The sequence below is a fragment of the Acinonyx jubatus genome, chromosome D4 (assembly GCF_027475565.1).
Source record: "Acinonyx jubatus isolate Ajub_Pintada_27869175 chromosome D4, VMU_Ajub_asm_v1.0, whole genome shotgun sequence".
Lineage (NCBI taxonomy): Eukaryota > Metazoa > Chordata > Mammalia > Carnivora > Felidae > Acinonyx > Acinonyx jubatus.
The window spans coordinates 53460262-53480653 of record NC_069391.1 but is presented as its reverse complement, the minus strand read 5'-3'; the positions used below and the strand labels follow the sequence as shown (position 1 = coordinate 53480653).

Genomic DNA, 20392 nt, shown 5'->3' with positions numbered 1-20392 from the left:
CAGATTTCTCCTAGTTCCACTTCTTCCTTGAACAAGGTCCGTATTCTTCCTATGCCTGTTTCCTCACCTATACAATAATTGATACCTTTCAGGGTCATTAAAATAGTTAAATGTGGTAATGTATGTAAATGTATTATGGCCCAACCAAAGCCCCCAGTCACATGTGCACACACACACAGAGCAAGGCTCAAAGAAACTCAGTCCCCTTTCTTACCCTATCTGCCCCAGGCCAACCAGAGTTTTTTTCTAAAACTTATTGAAAAAATTACCACTGTAATGGATACAGGTCATTAAACATACATCAACACCCACAGAATGTACAACATCGCAAGTGAACCCTAATGAAACTATGGGCTTTAGATAATCATAATCGGTTCATCAATTGTTAACAACTACACCATGATAATACAAAGTGTTAATGACTGGAGAAACCTAGGGGGTGGGGTGTACGTGAGAACCTTGTTCAATTTTTCTGTAAATTGAAATCAGCTCAGAAACTAGAGTTTATTAGTTAAGAAACATTATTAGAGGCGCCTTGGTGGCTCAGTCGGTTAAGTGACCGACTTTGGCTCAGGTCATGATCTTGCAGCTCCTGGGTTCCAGCCCTGCATTGGGCTCTCTGCTGTCAGAGCAGAACCCACTTCAGATCCTCTGTCTCCCTCTCTCTCTGCCTCTCTCCCACTCGCACGTGCACGCTCACTCCCTCCCTCTCAAAAATAATAAATAAACAGTAAAACAATTATTAGTTGAGCTATCCTTTGACATGTTCCATGATTAGGTTGAATCGACTCTCCAGTAACACCCAACAGGTCTAGAAATTTTTCTATAGAGCAGTGCAGGGCTCTTCACAATGAAAAACCAGCAAGGCAAACCACAGTGACTTCTTGCTCATGTCACCTCCTGGTGTTTAGGACTGAGCGTGATTCTCTCCATGCTGTAGAGCTCTGTCCTCCCTGACCTGCATACATCCAGCTACTCAAGCGCCATCAGGCCTTGCTGGCCACAGGACACTCCCACACTGACGCCCCACCTATGAGCCCAGTGCTAGTATTTGTCCTCCAATACATGCATGAGTCCCTAACGCGTCTGTGTTCTGCTGAGCTTAATTGCGTTAAGAAGAGTAGAAAGTTAATCCGCTTACTTTGGCAGACTTTGGGGTGGGCTTTGGTGAGTGGGAGGGTGGGAGAGTGCTCTCAGACAGTGAGAGTAAAAAAGCTTCCGTACTAGTCCAAAACCAAAGTCTCCATGAACATCACGGGCTGCAAACAAAGTATCTGAACGTCTGATTAGATGACCTATTGCTGAATACATGGTGCAAAAGAACACAGCACTGCGGAAGAATGGCATCGTATAACAATTACCAAGCCACATCAAGTCAGGGAGACGTTTCAAAAGACACAAATATGGGGCAAACAAGGCTCTTGGCTAAAACGCTTTCTTGGAGTCTCCAAGACACAAATAGACTAATGTTTAAAAGTTGGCTTGCAAATCATTTGTCTAGAACCTATTTACCAGAGGCACCGTGTCCAGACTAGTTGACAAATGCGGTTCCCACCGTGATGTCCCGGAGCACTACATAAACTCCTCACGGTGGAAGATATTTCTGGGGAAATCACACTAAGACACCTGCCTTTTGAAGTGTTGGCCAAAGGAGTTGAGACTCGCTTATTTGGTTTTTCTCAGTTTAGTACACCAAAGTCCAGGGCACTATCTGTGTTGTAACCACGCTCCGGGGGTCCCAGTGGTGCTGTTTTCACTGACCACAAAGTAAACGGGGCCCCCGGAGCTACGCAGTGTGGTGGTTGACCCCGATGTCTCCTGAGGCCTGAGGGAAAGTACTGGCTACAAAAGAGACTTCCTTCTCATGGCTTTAGCCAAATTTCACTGCTGGAAGGAGGCGAACAGCCTTTGTGAGGGCTGACGATGGTCTTCATCACTGACAACGTTCCAGAAACACACCAAGGTGAAAGAGTTGCCTAATGTCTCTCCTAAACCAGCGGGGTCCTATCTCTGGCTTCACATCAAGATCACTCATGCATCATCTCCAAGCTCAGATTTAACTCATCTGGGTGGGGTCCAGCCATCTGAAATCAAAAGTTCTCTGGTGATTCTAATGAGCAACCAGGATTGAGAATCACTGCTGCAAACAACTACACTTGATTTTCTTCTCCTATGAGTAGAAGAGGTAAAGGGCACTTTAGTGCCCAAGGACTGAAGGTAGGTCCTTTGGCATGTCTGAAAACCATCAGGGTGGAGTGGGGTGGTGGGACGAGGGCTGGAGTGCCACCTAGAAGACCAGCACCTGGAAGAGGCTGAAGGCAAGATCCAGTTTGAAGGTGACTGGGGACCAATGGGAAGAAGAGAGGGAGACAGGATGGCCCCAGACAGGGAAGAAATGAAGGAACCTTTCCCAATAGCCTAACTGGGAGACCATTCCTAGGAAGCTAGTCACATGCATGAGAAGTATAGACATGAGGCAGTGGTTTCCCGAATTAGCAAACTCCTTAGAAAGGAAACAGTCTAAAATAAAAGAAATTAACATAAAGTTGAACCAGTAAGATTTTGTGCTAGGACTAGTTTCCATTGCATTCCAACTTTTCCCTTGCTGTGAGTCTTTAAAGACACAGTGAAATACATGTATGGCGATAATACATTTTCTTACCCACAAGGCTAATATTTATCCACGATTTTTTTCCCCCACGGTATATTTCATATTGTGATAGAAACAATTCTTTGGCTTTAGGCAGGAAGTAATAGGTCTCCCTAAAATCATTACCTGCAAAGTCATTATCGATCAGATGAGAAGGGAATTCGAGGCTATCTGGTTAATCATCTGCCGCAAAGCACAAACATTCAGACCTTCTGGTCTGTAAATTAAAAATGTCTCACGTGACTCCAAAGACTAATTCCCTTTTGTGTTCCTAATGTACCAGTTTCTTCTTGTCAGTGCTTCCGTGAAACAATGGCCATTATTTCATGCCTCCTACAATATTTATTAACACAGTTGTGAACCTTGACCTTGTCTGCTGAAGCCCATCTCATTATCTCCAGCCTTCTGGTTAGGATAAACAATTTGGCTTTTTCTACTCAACAAGAAAACACAAAGATCAATCCTTTGAAGGAAATAGAGCCTTTTTTCTTTTTATATTCAGGAAAAGCCAGATAATACTGCACGTTTACCTCATATTCTTCAGCTCACACACCTCTTTGTAGGCAGACCTCAATTAAGCCTTTGAACTAAGGATAAGCCCTTTGACCAAACCATTCACTCTTTGAACAACTTAGTGGTTCAAGAAAAACCTCAACATACAGAATAAATGTTACATAAACCTTCTCAGACTTGCTGGCACCATCTGTACAGGGCGAATCCATAATACCGATTTCACAAGGTTGTTGTAAAGATTGCATTTGCTGTTGTCGTTCTTTTTTTTAATGATATTTATTCTGAGAGAGAAAGTGGGGAAGGGGCAGAGAAAGAAGGAGAGTGAGAATCCCAAGCAGGCTCTGCACTGTCAGCATGAAGCCCAGCGCAGGATTTGAACCCACGAACTGCGAGGTCACGCCCTGAGCTGAAATCGAGAGTCAGACGCTTAACCGACTGAGCCACCCAGGCACCCCTGTCGTTGTTGTTAACAAATTCAACTGCCCTCACATCATGGGCACGTGTGCTCCGTACCATGGCATTGTCTTAAAGTCTTCAGTCTTGGTCTTCGAAAGTCTGAAGAGTCTAGGTCTTAAAAGTTTGAAGTCTTCGATCTTCAGGTTCTGCCTGCTGCGCGACACCATACGATCTCCGAATACGTCTCTATTAGCTCGAGTGGCTGTCATCATTTGCCACATCAGTGGGGGAGTGGATGCACAAGGACCTGTGTCTTCCTACCAATGAATCCCATAGCCTGTGATTCCCATGCACTACAAGGAGCCTAGCACCGGAGTGACTTCTAAAGCTCCAGCCCAGGAAATGTCTCTTTCTCGGGGATTAAATAAAGACCGGTAGTTCCCAGTAAAGCAATCCAGCAACAGTCAACGTACGAGGCCTCATAGCATCTGGAGTGCAAAATGGTACACACAGCACGTTTCCCCCTCCTAACCTGAAGCATTAAATTGGCACTACGCAGCCTTTTTAGCCCGATGAGAAAAATAAGGTGGGTTCCATCTAGAAGTTTTGAAAGCGCCAAGCTAGTCCTGCCTGAGGAAATTTCCTTGTCACCTCACCCTGAGGCCACGCTCTAAATCCAGAGTGCATTACAAATGGATTTCTCAGGGTGATCAAACCACAGGTTTGGTCTTCTTTCTTTCTGCTGTTATGTCTTCAGAATTTGGAAGATCTCCTCCTCCTCCAGGAGGAGACCTTGATTGACGTGGTGGCATAAGGTTTATGGGGTGAATTTGGTTCCCCCAAATTCATATATTTAAGTCCTAGCCCCCAATACCTCAGAAGGTGACTGTATGTAGAGACAGAGCCTTTAAAAAAAAATTTTTTTTAATGTTTATTTATTTTTGAGACAAGGCGAGAGACAGAGTGCAAGCAGTGGAGGGGCAGACAGAGGGAGACACAGAATCTGAAGCAGGCTCCAGGCTCTGAGCTGTCAGCACAGAGCCCGAAGCGGGGCTTGAACTCATGAACCATGAGATCATGGCCTGAGCCGAAGATGGACACTTAACCGACTCAGCCACTCAGGCACCCCTAGAGATAAGGCCTTTAAAGAGGCATTTAAGTTGGGGCGTCTGGATGGCTCAGTAGTTGAACATCCAACTCCGGCTCAGGTCATGATCTCATGGTTTGAGCCCCAGCAGTTGTAGCTGCTGTCAGCCTGTCAGCACAGAGTCCACTTTGGATCCTCTGTCCTCCTCTTTTGCCCTTCCCCTGCTTGTGCTCTCCCAGAAATAAAAGAGGCAATTAAGTTAAAATGAGGTCATTAGGGTAGACCTTAATCCAATATAAGTAGTGTCCTTATAAAAATAAAAATCTAGAGGACACAGAAGGGTGCAGAGGGAAGACCATGTGAAGACACAGGGAGAAGATAACCTTCTACAAACCAAGGAGAGAGGTCTCAGGAGGAATCAACCCTGCTGACACCTTGATCTTGGACTTCTAGCCTCCAGAATTGTGAGAAAATAAATTTCTGTTGTTTAGGCCACCAAGTTTGTAGTCTATTGTTACAACAGCGTTTGCAAATTAATACATATAGTAAACAAGAGTTGAAGAGGCTATAAAAACCAACGTGAAAGACCAGTCCTATGGCCCCTCAACTCCTGTTCCTTTCCTACTGATTACTCACCCTCCCGTGACCTCTTAACCACCAATCAGTACCTCCAGCAGCAGCTATTTTTAATTGTTTCAAGAATTCTAAGAGCTTAAGGTGCCAACCATTTTGCAACATTTGAGCAAAATCATTTTTATAAAATGCTGTGGTGTTTCCTTCTGATCTACTGTATGATCGTCCATGGATCTTAGCAGGGGCCACAGTTGGGGAGGAGATCAAATCCTGAGCCATGACGTGTGGCTAGCAGGAGTCTGATTTTTTTTCAGATGAGGCAACTATTGCAAGAAAAGAAGAAAGTAAGGAGAGTGCAAGGAGAGGAAAGGAAGAGAAAAGGCTATTGGGTCTGGAATTTGCAATGAACTGCAGGTGCCCTGGAACACCCAGTCACCACACCACGACTACGTCCTGCATATTAAATGACAATGACTTTATGTGAAAAACTGTTATTTTATATTTTGGAAATGAGCTAGAGATGTACCCCATACTTGGTAGAAATCAGTTCTTCAGGGGCATGTGCCCTTTTGATCCCCATCCTTGTTTGCTTTTTTTTTCATTATTACTTTGATAAATTGGCTTTGATCGGCAGACCAGCGGCCCTCCCCGTGGAAGAAACCAAGCCTGAAACAGAGAGGCTCCCACCCCAGTGAGACTTGAGGACACGGTGACCTTAGATTTGAAGGCTGGTCCCTTCGCCTCCTGGTGACATCATCTAGGCCAAATTAAGCTCTCTTAGCCTCAGTTTCCTTACCAGTAACAAGGGGTTGAAACATCAACGCGTAGTTGTGTTGTGCGAATCAAATGAAAAAAAAAACCTGTGTGGCCATCTAGCACAGTGTGTGTGCTCAATAAATGTTAGTGTTCTCACAACGACTAGTGCTGTGACTATTACTCCTACTACTCATCAGACATTTTCTTTTCCCCTTTCCCATCCTATGCTTCATATGGACCAACCAGCCTACCTCCTTGAAAAGTTGTCTCCATCCACCCCCGACCATCTTGCATTCCCCAAGAGGACAGCTTGATGTTGACTGCCACCAGTCCACTGAAATAGCTCCCAGAGGCTCCAGTGACTTGCTAATTGATAGATCAACTTAAATGTTTCTCCAGTGATCCTCTCTGGCCTTAACAGCACCCAGCAGTGCCCTCCGCCCACACTTTCTGCAAAATTGCCTCTCTCCTGGGCTATGTAATGCAATGTACTCCCGGTTCTCTTTCTCTCCCAAACCACTGCTTCCTTCTCTTTTATTTGTTCTTCCTTTGCTTTCTATTGTCTTTTTTTTTTTTTATCTTCTCTGGGCCATGTTGCACTGCTAAAAATGTGGCACTTCTGAAAACTGTGACCTCAGCTGGCTTCTCACAACACATCCATTTCCACAGCCTTTGGCTAACACCTCTAGGCTTATGTATTCCCAAACCACAGCCCTACCCTCTCCCATAGCTTCTAGTTGCACACTTACAAGGACCTGCTGGACCCTTCCCATCTCTGTTCTCCTGTTCATGTCTGCCCCTTGCTTGGAATGTCTTTGTTTCCATCCTTATTAAAATCCCTATGTATTGAGACCTCGTGAAATGCTTCCTTCAAGATGCCTTAAGACATGATCGTTCCATTTGGAAGATTTCCTTCCTGCTAATGGAGAAGAATCACATTTTATTTAAACCTGTCACCGGGCCTACCTGTTGGCGTAGCTGTTTATCTATGTGTTTAGAAGAAAGGAGAATGGGGCGCCTGGGTGGCTCAGCCGGTTAAGCGGCCGACTGCGGCTCAGGTCACGATCTCGAGGTCCGTGAGTTCGAGCCCCGCGTCGGGATCTGTGCTGACAGCTCAGAGCCCAGAGCCTGTTTCAGATTCTGTGTCTCCCTCTCTCTCTGTCCCTCCCCTGTTCATGCTCTGTCTCTCTCTGTCTCAAAAATAAACGTAAAAAAAAAAAAAAAAAAAAAAGGAAGGAGAACAAAACTGTGTATTGCAAGTGATATGCATTCAACACATGTATCAATAAATGAAATCAGAAAATAGAATTGAACTGTGCCTTCAGCATTCTTGTCAAAACAAGAACACCAGCACACATTGACTTCTTTGAGCTCTTCTCATGTAAACTTGAACACTCCTATGAATCTGGGTTATGGAGATATTGTGCCTAGGTCACTCTCTAAAAAGAAAAAAAAAAGGCGGGGCGCCTGGGTGGCTCAGTCAGTTGAGAATCCAACTTCAGCTCAGGTCATGATCTTGTGAGTTCGTGAGTTCGAGCCCCATGTTGGGCTCTGTGCTGACAGCTCAGAGCCTGGAGCCCGCTTCAGATTCTGTGTCTCCTTCTCCCTCTGCCCCTCCCCTGCTTGAGCTCTGTCTCTCCCTCTCTCTTGAAGATAAATAAACATTTTTAAAAAATTTTTTAAAGAAAAAAAAAAAAGAGGTTGGGGCACCCTTTCTCTTATGAGAAACATCTTGCTTGAGTGGTGCCCATAGCTCCATTCCTCTGATTAAATAATTTTCCAGATTGCTAAACAAAGATATAGAAGACAAGCTTATCCAGTTCACAGTGCAAATCCCAAAAAAGTTGACTGTTATCACTGAGGGCACAATCAAAACCCACGGTCTCAATAATCGGAGGCTAGGATCTTGGACGGAAGCCAGGAAGTTCGCTTTCAGCAGCACAAATGTAAAACTACATCCCCCCAAATCAAGTGCATATGAACGGGAAAGTGCAGACCTCCTCTGGCAGAGATTTATGGAAAAAAAAAAAGTCTGTCTTCAAACTATTTGAAAGAGGATTGACTTTATTTTCTGGTTGCAGAGTGCAGAACCAGGGACGACGGGTAGAATGGCAACCTACTTTTAGAAAGAACTTTCCTTCAGAGTTGTCCAATAATGGCAAGAGCTGAGGGATTGCCGGAGAAAGGGATCCTTGTCCTAGGGAGGGGGTGGGATTCGGTGCTTTCCGAGGTCCCCTGCAACTGTGAGACCGGATTTCCCTGCGTGATTGTCCTCTGCCCATCTCTCCGGCCTCTTCTCACACGATTCTCCTCCCTGCCACTGACAGGCTAGTTACCCAGTGCCTCTTCCTTGCTTAAACTCACTGGGCTGCCAACCCAGAGCCTTTATATGTTTTACCCATGACGCTCCATCTGCCATGAATGCCATCTCCCCACCTCTACCAAACTCCCTTTTGCCTGGCGAAATTCTATCCATCCTTCAGATCTCGGCCTCCCAGCCCAGTGTTATCTGCTTCCAGAGCCCTGCAATACCCTTACCGCACGCTGCACACCTGCAGGCATTTAATTGTGTATTCGCAGTCATTTCATTAAAAGCCCACCTTTTACTCTAGTCTGTAGGCTTCTTGAAGATAACAACCATGATTGTTCTGCTCACTGAAGTCCCTCCAGTCCTGGTCATCTTCTCTGGCACAGAGAAGCTCAGTAAATATTAGCGGAGTGACTCACTTATCCCAATGCAAACACCGGGCCGATAAGAAAAAACTGGTGGAAGAAAGAGAAAGATCTGAGGGGTGGGGGTAGGGGTGGGGGCAGGGTGAGGGGGGGGAGCACTGCATGCTTGAACGGCTGTGGCGTTCCATTTGGTGATAGTTCACAGGCTGACCGTGGTGCAATCCCAGAGTTTCAAATTCTCAAACAAACATTTCCCCAGACGTCGGACCGCCTGCTACAATGGAGCAAATTCCCCCCAGCCAAAACAATAAAATGATTTCTTTCCTTATGTATTTATCATAAACGGCTATAAAAGTCTTCACTTCTGGAGGGTCGGGAAGAAATGAAGACAGAATGATTTTTACGTCGCTCTTGCTCTCTCTGTACTAATCGCTTTGACAGTGTGGGCGCTCGTGGGTCTGTTCCATGGGTCTATACCATCCTGGAGGAGGAATCAAGTGAGAAGTAGGCTGGGATGAGACACCCAAGGCCAGAGAAGTGGTGGGTTGAGATCTATTATGCTTAGGCAACGAAATCTGGAAGAGAGCTTGGTTTCCCATTTCTCTTTTCTCTGCACCTATAAACTGAGTGGCTTGACACGTTTGATTCCTTCTGGCCTTCACACCTGTGTTAGCCCTCTTCCAAGGAAGAAATACTCATTGAGCACTTATCGTACATTGTGGACCATGCTAGGTGCCTTCCAAGTGCCCTTTAGCCCTTGAGAACATTCGGTAAGTGTCCATACCCTCCTTTTTTAATGTTTACCATTGAGAGAGTGCAAGTGGGGAACGGACAGAGACAGAGGGGACAGAGGATCCGATGTGGGGCTCAAACTCACGAACCGTGAGATCAAGGCCTGAACCGAAGTCGGATGAATGCTCAACCGACTGAGCCACCCAGGCGCCCAAAGGTCATTCTTTTTTTTCTATTACACCACTCTGGGTTCTTCTCTTAATACTACCTTTTGGTTTCAGAACAATCACCGATGCTTATTGGATGAAATAGAATCATCCTACCGTGTTAAAACAAAGAGGAAGATTTACAGAAAACAGAATTAAAGTGTCGTTGTTGTGTGCCACGGTGTTGTCTTCCCAAGGAGGAGAATCACTTTAACAGCAAAAACAAATCCAGGCTACAAAAGGGGTTTGATAGGACACCCCTAGCAACTTTTTAAACATTGGGATAAACTCTCATCTGGCAACGACCATCCTTTCTGAAATCCTCCTAGGCTCACAATGGTTTTGGCTCATAATTTACTGAATGAGGAATTTTTGTGCTAACAGGAAACGTAGACCCTGGAATGAAAATCCCATGGCCCTCCGTGTGACCTCACGAGACAAAGTCCTGGCACATTTCTTTGAAGAAGAATTTAGGGAGCATTTGTAAGTCCTGAGCAGCTGATAACACTTGACACAATGCAGAGATGGGTTCCCAGGGATGTGGGACACCAATAGAAAGACATGGAGTGTAGTGGGTCCTAGAGTGTTATCTGCACGGGCCTCTAACTGATAGAAAAGTTTCAAGGATAAAATTGAGAGTGAAGAGTGACATACGGTCTTAGAAGCATTTGCGTGATGCAGAAAAGGAGTATTTTTGACATCCTAAACGCAGCCCCAGAAATAGGGAGGGGTAAGAGTGACACCAAGGGCTATCTTGCCATCTCCTTTAAACCCACCAACAAGAGGCCAAGAACTTACGACGAAAATATCCCACCTCTGCAAAATCCCTGTACTCTGTCCTCCAGCGAGTAGTTTCCCACCCAAACATAGTATCTTCAGACAGCTGGACGCTACATTTATCAGAAAAACACACAAGATCACAGCTATATTTTCTTATCTTGATGGCCAAGTTTGAGAACCCTTTGAAACGTTGCAGTTATGGCAGTAAGAGAAACTATAGTAGAGACAAAATGCAGATTTCATTAGGGAGTTGTTGTTGTTGTTTTTTTTTTCCCCAGCCCCTCAAAGGTCTCTGTTTGAGCCTCTCTCGCCTGGTAGCACAAAAGCTATTAAATCACTTGAATGAAAGGGTCAAGTTACTAGCTGTGCAAGTATGGAAGCGGGCAAGCCCTGTTCAGACCACCCAGCTCTCCAAAGGGTAGCAACACCAGATTCAGACAAGATAAGAGGCTGCTGTCCTATGTAACCTGGCCAGGGAAACAGCCTCTCTGGAGCGTTACAGGACCCCATTGTGAGGAACGGGCTGCACGCTCCAAAAAGGTAAAATTTGTCTAACATACTACACCGGCGGTCTTGGTTTCTTATGAGAGAAAGAAAACTTACAAGATATTTTTGAAGAATTTTAAGAGAAGCAGGAAGCCAAATCTTTGGGCCTATTTTCAAAGCAAATGTCCTTCCTCCCTTACCTGTGTTTAGAAGGCAGAGACATATCCACCAATGTCAGAATATCAGAGCTGGGAAGATACTCAAATCCATTTAGTTCAACGCTTTCGTTATATTGATGGAGGGAGTGAAGGTTAGAGAGATTAGACGGCTCATCCAAGACTGGCTAGCAACAGCTAACACTCGAATCACCATGAGGACAAGGGCTCTGTTCATGCATTGACCTTTCTGGAGTCCCTGGAAATAGCGGGCACCTGACACTAAGCAGGCACCGGCAAACATTTGGAGTGAGAGGGGAGGAAAAAAGGAAGGGATGCTGATGGCCACGTCCTATTTCCTTTTTACTACAAACATACAATGGCATAAAATGTCGCTGGGGAAGAGGATGGGGCTGAGTTCTCACTTTCAGATGTTGTCAAATGAGGACTTTCGCATGAATGAGGAATCGCTTCCTGTTTCTCCCAATCCCTGTTGGTTGGTCTAATCTAAACTCAGTTTCCAGGAATTAGACTGCTCCTGACCAGTCCCAAGAAATAACCCAGCTCAGTTCAGCTTGAGTCAGCTTAGCCCATCCCCAGAAGCAGAGCATCCTGGGAGGCTGATAAAGAATTAAGAAGAGGGGCGCCTGGGTGGCTCAGTCCGACCCTGGCTTAGGTCATGATCAGGTTTGTGGGTTCGAGCCCATGTTGGGCTCTCTGCCGCTTCAGATCTACGGTCTCCCTGTCTCTCTGCCCTTCCCCCTCTCACATGTGGATTCTCCCTCTCTCTAAAAAACAAATAAACATTTAAAAAAAAAGAAGAAGAAGAATTAAAAAACAGCACTGGGTTGAAAGTTTCTAAGACAAACACTGCTTGGCCATGTGGGGTCAGGTCAAACCACACATCCCAACACGTGGAGGCGGGGAACATGGCATGCAGGCGCCTTTGCCCAACTCCCTTCCTCACTCACGGGAACGGAAAGGCAAGGATGGAAAGAGGAGCAAGGAAACAAAGATGACGGTGGTGGGAAGGCTGGTTAAAAGCCCTGGTTTACCGGCCAAGCATGCAAAGCCATGTTGCATATAGCTTACATTCAACATCAGCTGAAACTCAAGTTTAGTATTTAGCTATGAGGTTTAATATTAACCAAGTACGTGGCAAGAATTTAATTGCCAAGGACAACACAGACCAGTGCTTCTCCAAGCATGATCTCACCTACTGCAGAATCACCCAGGTGAATTCCCAGCCCCTCCCCAGGCCGAAAATCCTCTGGGGGCGTGGCCCAGGCACCTGCCTTTCAGCAAGCACCCAAGTGGCACTCTGAGCTCTGAGAATCCCTGGCGGAGAGAAAGAGCAAAGGTGGTTAACATTTTCCTAGAATCGGACTGAAGGCGCGTTTATCAAGTATAGGCAGGGGACTGGGAAGCAATTCTTCAAGCTTTAACTAAAGCTAGGAATGGTGGTGTCAGTTTTCCAGAGCAGAAACCCGAGGAGCATTTGGGTCACTAGGTCTGGTCTTTGAAGCAGCCCTGAAGAGGTTAATCTCTCCAGCAAGATTCCCAGGCCATAAACTCCAACCAGCCCCGGAAATGCTCTTTTGAAGCTTTGTAATTCACACCAGGCAACAAGACTGAGCACAAGAGTTAAAAAAAAAAAAAAAAAAAAAAAAGGCAGAAAGGAAAATTAAGTGCCTGGAAAGTTATTTCTGTGACCCAGATGAAAACTACAAGAAGCTATTCACTATAGCACGAAAGTCTCTGGACCAAATCTGGGTAATGAGCAGAAAGAACTTAAAAATCAGTCCAAAACTTTGGAACAATATGATTTCTTTGCCTCTCCAACACTCCCTCTCATCCTCATAAAAATAGAAACCATGCTTTTAAAAATATATATGCAACTATAACTAAACTAAAGCAAGGTATCCAAAAATCATCTCATGCAAATTTCTATCTCTTTATACCATGAAGATATTATCTGCAGTGTTAATTTTTTCATCATTTCCCTTTGCCATTTCATTTAGCTGAGAAGAAACATTCTGATGGGGGGGTGGGGCTGGATTACAAAATTTAAAATGGTGATTTCATTGGTGAGTGCCATTGGGATGGATTCAGAAGAGAGTTATAAACCATGTTACATAATAAAGAGAGTCCCATCTTGAGCATATGGCTTTGTAACAGTGCAAACTGCCACCTTCTGAGTTTCCATGAGAATTAAACTTTTGCAAGCCGACTCTGCATACTTCTCGCATGGTTACTGGAAGGGATTGCCACCGCGCAAACAACCTCTGGGGCATTCTGCTACCAGAACATTCACAGTCAAGATGAGAGGAAGTACATAAAGCAGATACTTACAGGTAGTGGTTTTCCTTTCCAAGCTAAAAAGCTAGAAACCCTCCAACCCGAACCCCGGCAGGCGGTAAGAGTCACTGACCTGGTAATCTCTGGTTTAAGGGGTTTGGGGGGGGGGGGGGGGGCGGAGGACAACAACCCAGGAAAGGAAAGAGCTGAAATTCCAGTCTTTCAGGACAGCTGAGTTTGAGCTTTCTTTGTGCTAAAAATCCATGAACCCACCCCACAGGAAAATAGAGACTTGAAGTTCACGTACTCACTCCACCGTCCTTGCTGGTCCTCTCCAAGGTTGCTGCTGCTGCTGCTACGGAAACTTCCCGACTGCCCAGCCTCAGGACTCCCCCTGTGAAGGGCATGATAAAGGATGCCTGCCGTGCCTGCGGGGAGCCCGACCTCCCTGGCGGAGAGCCAGGACTCTCCAGTCCCTTCTGCTGGTCGGGGCCCCGCGGGGACAAAACTGCGCTTTTGTGAATCAGGTCGCTTGCTCCTCTGCCTACCCTCTCCCCAGCGTCCCCTTCCACTATTAGTTCTGTACTAACTGCTCCGCCACTGGCTGAGCCCAAGCCGCCTCTCCCGCCCGCAGCACACAGGCACACCCGCTCACACACATGCAGCACACGCACGGACACACACACACACACACACACACACACACGACATGTACCCCGTCGCCCAAAACACACTTCACCCGGGCGCACCCAGGCTGCCCACACACATCCCCACACACCGACACATTCACGTCCATGCACACATATTCACATACCCTCACACACGTGTGTGTGCCTACTTACACATGTCACACACACACACAGGCTAAGACCCACCCCCACGCATATTGACACACGCACACATGCTAACACCCACCACATGCACTTTTCTCCCCGGCCCTTCAAACTCTTCAGACACTTTTTGTTTTTTCCTGAACCCCTTTTCTTCAAACAAATCCTTCGGAAAGGTTTTTATTCAAAGTCAGACAAGATGCTCAGCATTCAGAAAGGAGGAGGCAGGGGAACGGGGCGGGGGGAGGGGGGGGCCTTTAACTTTTGCCACAGCCTTTAAAGAAAAAGAGGAGCTTCAGTTTTGAAGCACCACCTTAGTTCATCAGCCTACAAGGCTTTTCATGTGTTTGATTCTTTTTCAAGATTCACCAAAATCCCATTAACCTCATCTCATTTACAGAGAGTTCATGACCCCACGGATTCAGCTGTATCCCAGGTCAAGAAATGTCCCTCAGAAATTCATCTCATTAAAGCTGCCAGGGTTCCGTGGGTGGGTGGAAATTTGTTCCCTAACAACTGCATAATAAAGTGCGTTCCTGTATTTCATCTCCACCAGAAAAAAAAAGTAATGGCATACCATCTGTCCTAACTTTTAAATTGACCATAAATAGAGACGTTGAAGTAGTATCTCACTTTGGGGGTAATGTTTATATTGAGGCATGTCTGGATATTCTAAACTTTAGCCAAAAGCACATGGCCCTATAAATCCAGTCCAACCTAGATTGTGGTTCCCCTTAACAAGGTCACCACACCGTGCCTCCTTCCTTGGGAACAATAAGAAGAGAGAAGGAAATTGAAAAGGAAGGAAAGAAAACTCCACGAGGAAGGAAAGAGTGGAAGGAAAAAATGCAAAAGACGGAAAAACAATTCTTTTACATAGACTTTATGGATACGTATACACTTGTTTGAAGTCACTAGAAATTGAAAATCTTCAAAAGTCTCTTGATTCATCCCATTTGCTCTGATAATAAATGGGTGAAGCTTCTTGAAGAAACACTAAGCTCTATATAAGTAAACAAACATCATTTGCTAAACACCATCAGTAAACAAAATATAGTGACAATGTACGACTCGTGTACTAATCCTGAAAGGGCAAGATAAAATGCCTTATTAATGATGACGGTTAGGAAACACGGTGTGATAGACAATTTGGTTCTCAGATTGAATTTAAAAAAATGTACCAGCTTGTGAATATCTTAACTGCAAAGAAATGAAGATGATCCTAAACACTATTCATTGAGACAGGAAATCCCTTTGGTAAAGGAATGGCAGTAGGTAGTTGCGTGCATATGCTTCTCCTAATGTCTGGGCTAAATAAAGTTTACAGATTAGTCTAGAAACAGAAATCAATGCTTTACATCACTCCGATGGGGAGAAAATACCTGCAGCATTCTAAGCAAAAACTAACAAGCAAACTTAGATGGAAACGCATTTCAAAATGTCTGCAGGAAATGCAATTTTCTTTAGGTTTAAGTAGTATACGGATGATGCTTGGCCTAACTTTATGCTGAACTTCTTCTAGAATAGACAGAGATAGAGTTAGGCTAGCCAAAATATCTTGAAATCTGAAGTGCCTGCTTATACATATAAGTCACTCTTTCTCTCAAATCTCCCACAAATGGATAGGGGCTGTTAAAATAATACCATTATCAACTTTAATGAAGTACTCTTCAAACGTGTTGAAACGCAAAGCCAAAGGTTTAAAAAGAACAGGCAAAGGAACAACAAAGAACTCTTCTCCTAAAAGCATGTGCTGTTGTGCTGAAACAAAATGCATTTTAAAGAATTCATTCTATTTCTAATGAATGGGCTGGAGTGATGTGAAAAACATAAAGTGCCTTGGAGATGAGCTCGTGTTGGAGACTAGCACGCCCTTTTGGACTGTACCATGTATAATTTTGGCTGAACTGTTTAGAATATAGCATTCTCTGAGACGAATGCAAACATCCGCACCAACAACTCACATAAGAGAATTAGGAGTCTGGCTATTAAACATTGCCCGACGGCACCAAGCACCTTGCCTGGGACAATGGTTTTCCCCTGAGTCTATAAAACTCGCTGACCATGGGGAGCAGAGCTGCAATGAGACTTTTAGTCCAGGGGTGGAAGGGTCACGCTTTAAACAGATCAACCTAAAACCAAAAACGTAAACAAAATCAAAGCTAAATAAAATACCCTGTACAGCAGGAGAGAACAGAAACACCACCCAGCAAGGGTGTTTGAGGCAGCAGCTTGCCGAGCTCAGGGTTCAAAACTGAAAAGGGGAATGAAATAACCCCTCAGCGAGGCAAGAAGAGCAGGAGAGCCACGAAATCAGAAAAGCGTAGACCGATATCATTCTTAAATATAAGTGCCTGGGGCGCCTGGGTGGCTCAGTCGGTTAAGCAGCTGACTTCAGCTCAGGCCATGATCTCGCGGTCTGGGAGTTCAAGCCCCGCATCAGGCTCTGTGCTGACAGTTCAGAGCCGGGAGTCTGCTTCCGATTCTGTGTCTACCTCCCCCACTCACGCTCTGTCTCTCTCTCCCTCTCTCAAAAATAAATAAACATTTAGAAGAGTAAGTACAAAATCCTAAATAACATATTTTAGCCTAGCTATGTATTTTGAAAGATATTATAACCAATATGGTTCCTTTCAGCATTGCAAGGATGGTTCAAAATGAACACATCTAGTAGTTTCATAACATTAAAGGAACCAAAATGACCACCCTATTGTCTTAATAAATGCGGAAGAGTGGAACTCGGTAAAATTCAACGCTCATTCACTAAAAAACAAACAACAACCAAAGCCATAATTAGCCAACTAGGAATAGAATGGAAGTCTTTTCACATGATCAAAGACATCTACAGAAATCTTATGCCTCATGGTAAAAATTTTGTAACCACTAGAGAAGGAGCAGGACAAAAATGCCTGCTACGTTCCCCACCATCCAACACTGGGTAGGAAATCCTAACCAATACAGTAAGTCAAGAATGAAAAATAAGGCATGAGGATTGGCAAGGAAGAAAATAACCGTATTATTTGTCAAAGATATGAGTCTCCTTATAAAATATCTATTAAAGATCTTCTGAATGAGGGTGCTGGAAGAGGGTGACCCCAAGGGGAGAGACACTGAAGGGACAGACTTTCCCGAGCACATACTAAGTAATCCACCTGTTAACAAAGGAATCCTTCTCCCAGCACTTTATGTCTGGAGCCCACAGTCCCACTGCAGATCTGAAAGAATTAATGACCTCGGTCCTTTCATTTTATGAACGCCGGTACTCAAACCACGTGCTTTACTGAGTCTATCACATTTGCCCACCAAATTCCTGCAGGAAATCAGAATAAACTGACTCATTCCATTCCACTGTGGCCTCACAACTGAAAATCAAATAGGCAATGCATTTTTCTCGTTAATAATTAACTTGAACGCGGCTTCAAATGCTAGCATTAAAGTCAACCGAGATTAGGATTTTCTCACACACGTTAAAAACATGAAAAGATCATCAGGAATCCTTGTTATGTCCAACTTTTATAGGAAAATGGAAAATGCACCAAAAGCAACATAAGCAATTTAATTTTAAGATGTGTTGCTTTTCAGCTATCTTTGTGAGATTTGGGAGCGATTTGGTCCTTCAGAGCTTAGCACCAGGAACAATCTTCTCTTTCCAAGCATAACATAAGGAGTTGGGAGTCTTCTCTTATTGACTCTGAAAAAAACCCTCCTAATTCCAGCTCTCTCAAAAGATGATGAATTTTGCATCATAAAGAATCAAAATAAAAAGAGTTGTTACATTAAAACAAAACAAAACAAAACTCACGGCAACCTAGCCCAAGTCAGAATACTGTCTGTGCTCTGAAAGTAGCAACAAACCCACAGGCAAAAGATGCTTCTCACATCGTAGAAGTAAATGGCGCAAATCTAACAAAATCCCAGACTTTTTAGAAAGATGAGGCTGAAGTCACACACTGAATGGGTCTCAGATGAATCAGAATGAGCTGATCGATTAAATTATCTGCACCAAGGATTACTGAACCTTAGTATAAGCTACGTTCTGTGCAGATCATGGGGGGGGACAGAGATGGGTAAGACCTAGTGCCTGCTCTCAAAAATCTTACAATGCGATATAGGGAAATACTGTATAATGGGATGTGATTAAAGACAGCTAACAATTATTGAACATGTACCCCCTTCGGTACATGTTTACATATAAGCAGTTATTAACTCATTTAATCCTGACAACTCTAATACCTTGAGTGGATCCAGGGGCTCAAACCATATCAGTTCTGTCTCCTTCCGTTGACCAGCTCTGGTTTGCTTCACTCTGTATATTAACCTTCTTTTCTCCTGGTTCATACAAGCTTTTTCTTTTTCTATTTATTTATTTGTTTTAGCCGAAGCAGAGTGGACATGTAATATTAGTTTCCGGTGTACAAGACAGTGATTCAACATTTATGTACATATTATGAAATGCTCACCCTGATCTGTGTAGTTGTGCAGGCTTTTTCATGAGAAAGAAGACAGCCAGCGGCCCAGGCCTGCATTCCTACGGCTTGGAATCCAAAAGGAAGAGAGTAATTTTCCATATCAGTTTTAGCAGAAAAATCCTAGGGCGACTGGGGAAGAAGTGGGAGTTTTAGATGTTGACACATCGGGACAATGTGGAGTGAGGGGACATTTTTCCAAATGGGAACACGGGGAGAGGATGGGGAAGCAGCTGGGCAGGACAGGCAGGCACCATGAGAGAGGTCTAGTTCGGTCTTTGAAGCAGTAGGGAGCCCCTGGAAGTTGTTTTTTAATTGAATATATTTGCCATGAAACACTGTGTAAATTTAAGGTGCACAGCATGTTGATTTGATGCATTTATATACTGCAATATGATTGCCATTGTAGTGATAATTAACACCTCTACCATGTTACATAATTATCCTTCCTTTTGGAGGTTTGGAATAATTAAGTTCTGGTCTCTTAGCAAGTTCGATGATTATAATAGAATATTGTCTATAACTGCTCTAAGATCTCTAGGGCTTAAAAAAGAGGTGAGATATCAAGCCAGGAAAAGACATGGAGGAAATTTAAGTACATATTACTAAGCCAAAGAAGCCATTCTGAGAAGGCTACATACTATACTAATACAAGCTATATGACATTCTAGAAATATAAAGACAGTAAAAGATCAGAAGTTGGGGGTAGGGAGAAATGAATAGATGTAGCACAGAGAATTTTTAGAGCATTAAAACCACACTGTATGAAACTTTAATGGTAAATACATATCTTTATAAATTTGTCCAATACTCAGAATGTACAACTCTAAAACTAAAATTTAATATAGACCATAGACTCTGGTGATACTGATGTGCCGATATAGGTTCATCAGTTTTAACAAATGCAACACTCTGGTGGGAGATATTGATAATGGGGAGGCTATACCTATATGGAGGTAGGGGGTATGAGGGAAATCTCTGTATCCTTCCATTCAATTTTACTGTGAACCTAAAAAGTAAAGTCTAATAAATGGTTTTTTTTAACTCAAAAGTTAAAAAAAAAAAAAAGCAATGATACCTCTGATCACAATCCTCAGAGAATCTCTCAAGGAGGAAAGACAGTCGTTAAGAATTGCACATGGAGAAACTGAGACCCTTATGCACTGTCAGTGGGAATCAGAAAATGGTGCAGCCACTATAGAAAACAGTATGGAATTTCCTCATGAAAACTAAACATAGTATTAACATACGATCCAGGAATCCCACTTCAAGGCATATATATCCAAAAGAATTGAAAGCAGGGTCTTGAAACTATATCTGCACACGCATATTTCCTATCACAGTTCCCAGAAGGTGGAAACGGCCAAAATGTTCAACAACAGATGAATGGGTAAACAAAATGCGCTGTATGCATACAATGGACTATTATTCACCCTTAAAAAGGAAGGAAATCCCGTCACAGGCTACAACATAAATGAAATTGAGGATGTTATGCTAAGTTAAATAAGCCAGTCACAAAAAGACAAATACTGTATCATTCTACTTATATGAGGTTAACCAAAGAAGTCACATTCATAAAAGCACATAGTAGAAAAGTAGTTGCCAAGGACTGGAGGAAGGAGGAAGAGATGAGTTGCTATCTAGTGGGGAAAGAGATTCACATATGTAAGAAGAAAAAGTTCTGAAGATCTGTTTCACAACAATGTGAATATATTTAGTACTACTGAACTGTATACTCAAAAATGACTTAAGATGATTTTTTAAAAAAAGAATAACTCTTCACAGATTGGA

The 20392-nt window shown here is 43.8% G+C and overlaps 1 protein-coding gene across 4 annotated transcripts in view; it reads right to left on the bottom strand.

The window, feature by feature from the left end:
* FREM1 (FRAS1 related extracellular matrix 1) overlaps window positions 1–20392 on the bottom strand; it is a 309646-nt gene that overhangs the window by 148122 nt on the left and 141132 nt on the right. The window contains exon 1 of one of the 4 annotated variants that reach the window (XR_008291181.1): window positions 13360–13570. The exons of 1 other annotated variant lie outside the window; for it this stretch is intronic. The gene's annotated coding sequence lies outside the window, so the exon portion shown is untranslated. Of the gene's footprint in view, window positions 1–897; window positions 4553–13359; window positions 13571–13612; window positions 13700–20392 lie in introns of those variants that run through there. 2 more of the 4 variants (XR_008291183.1, XM_053205086.1) reach the window with 2 other exon arrangements.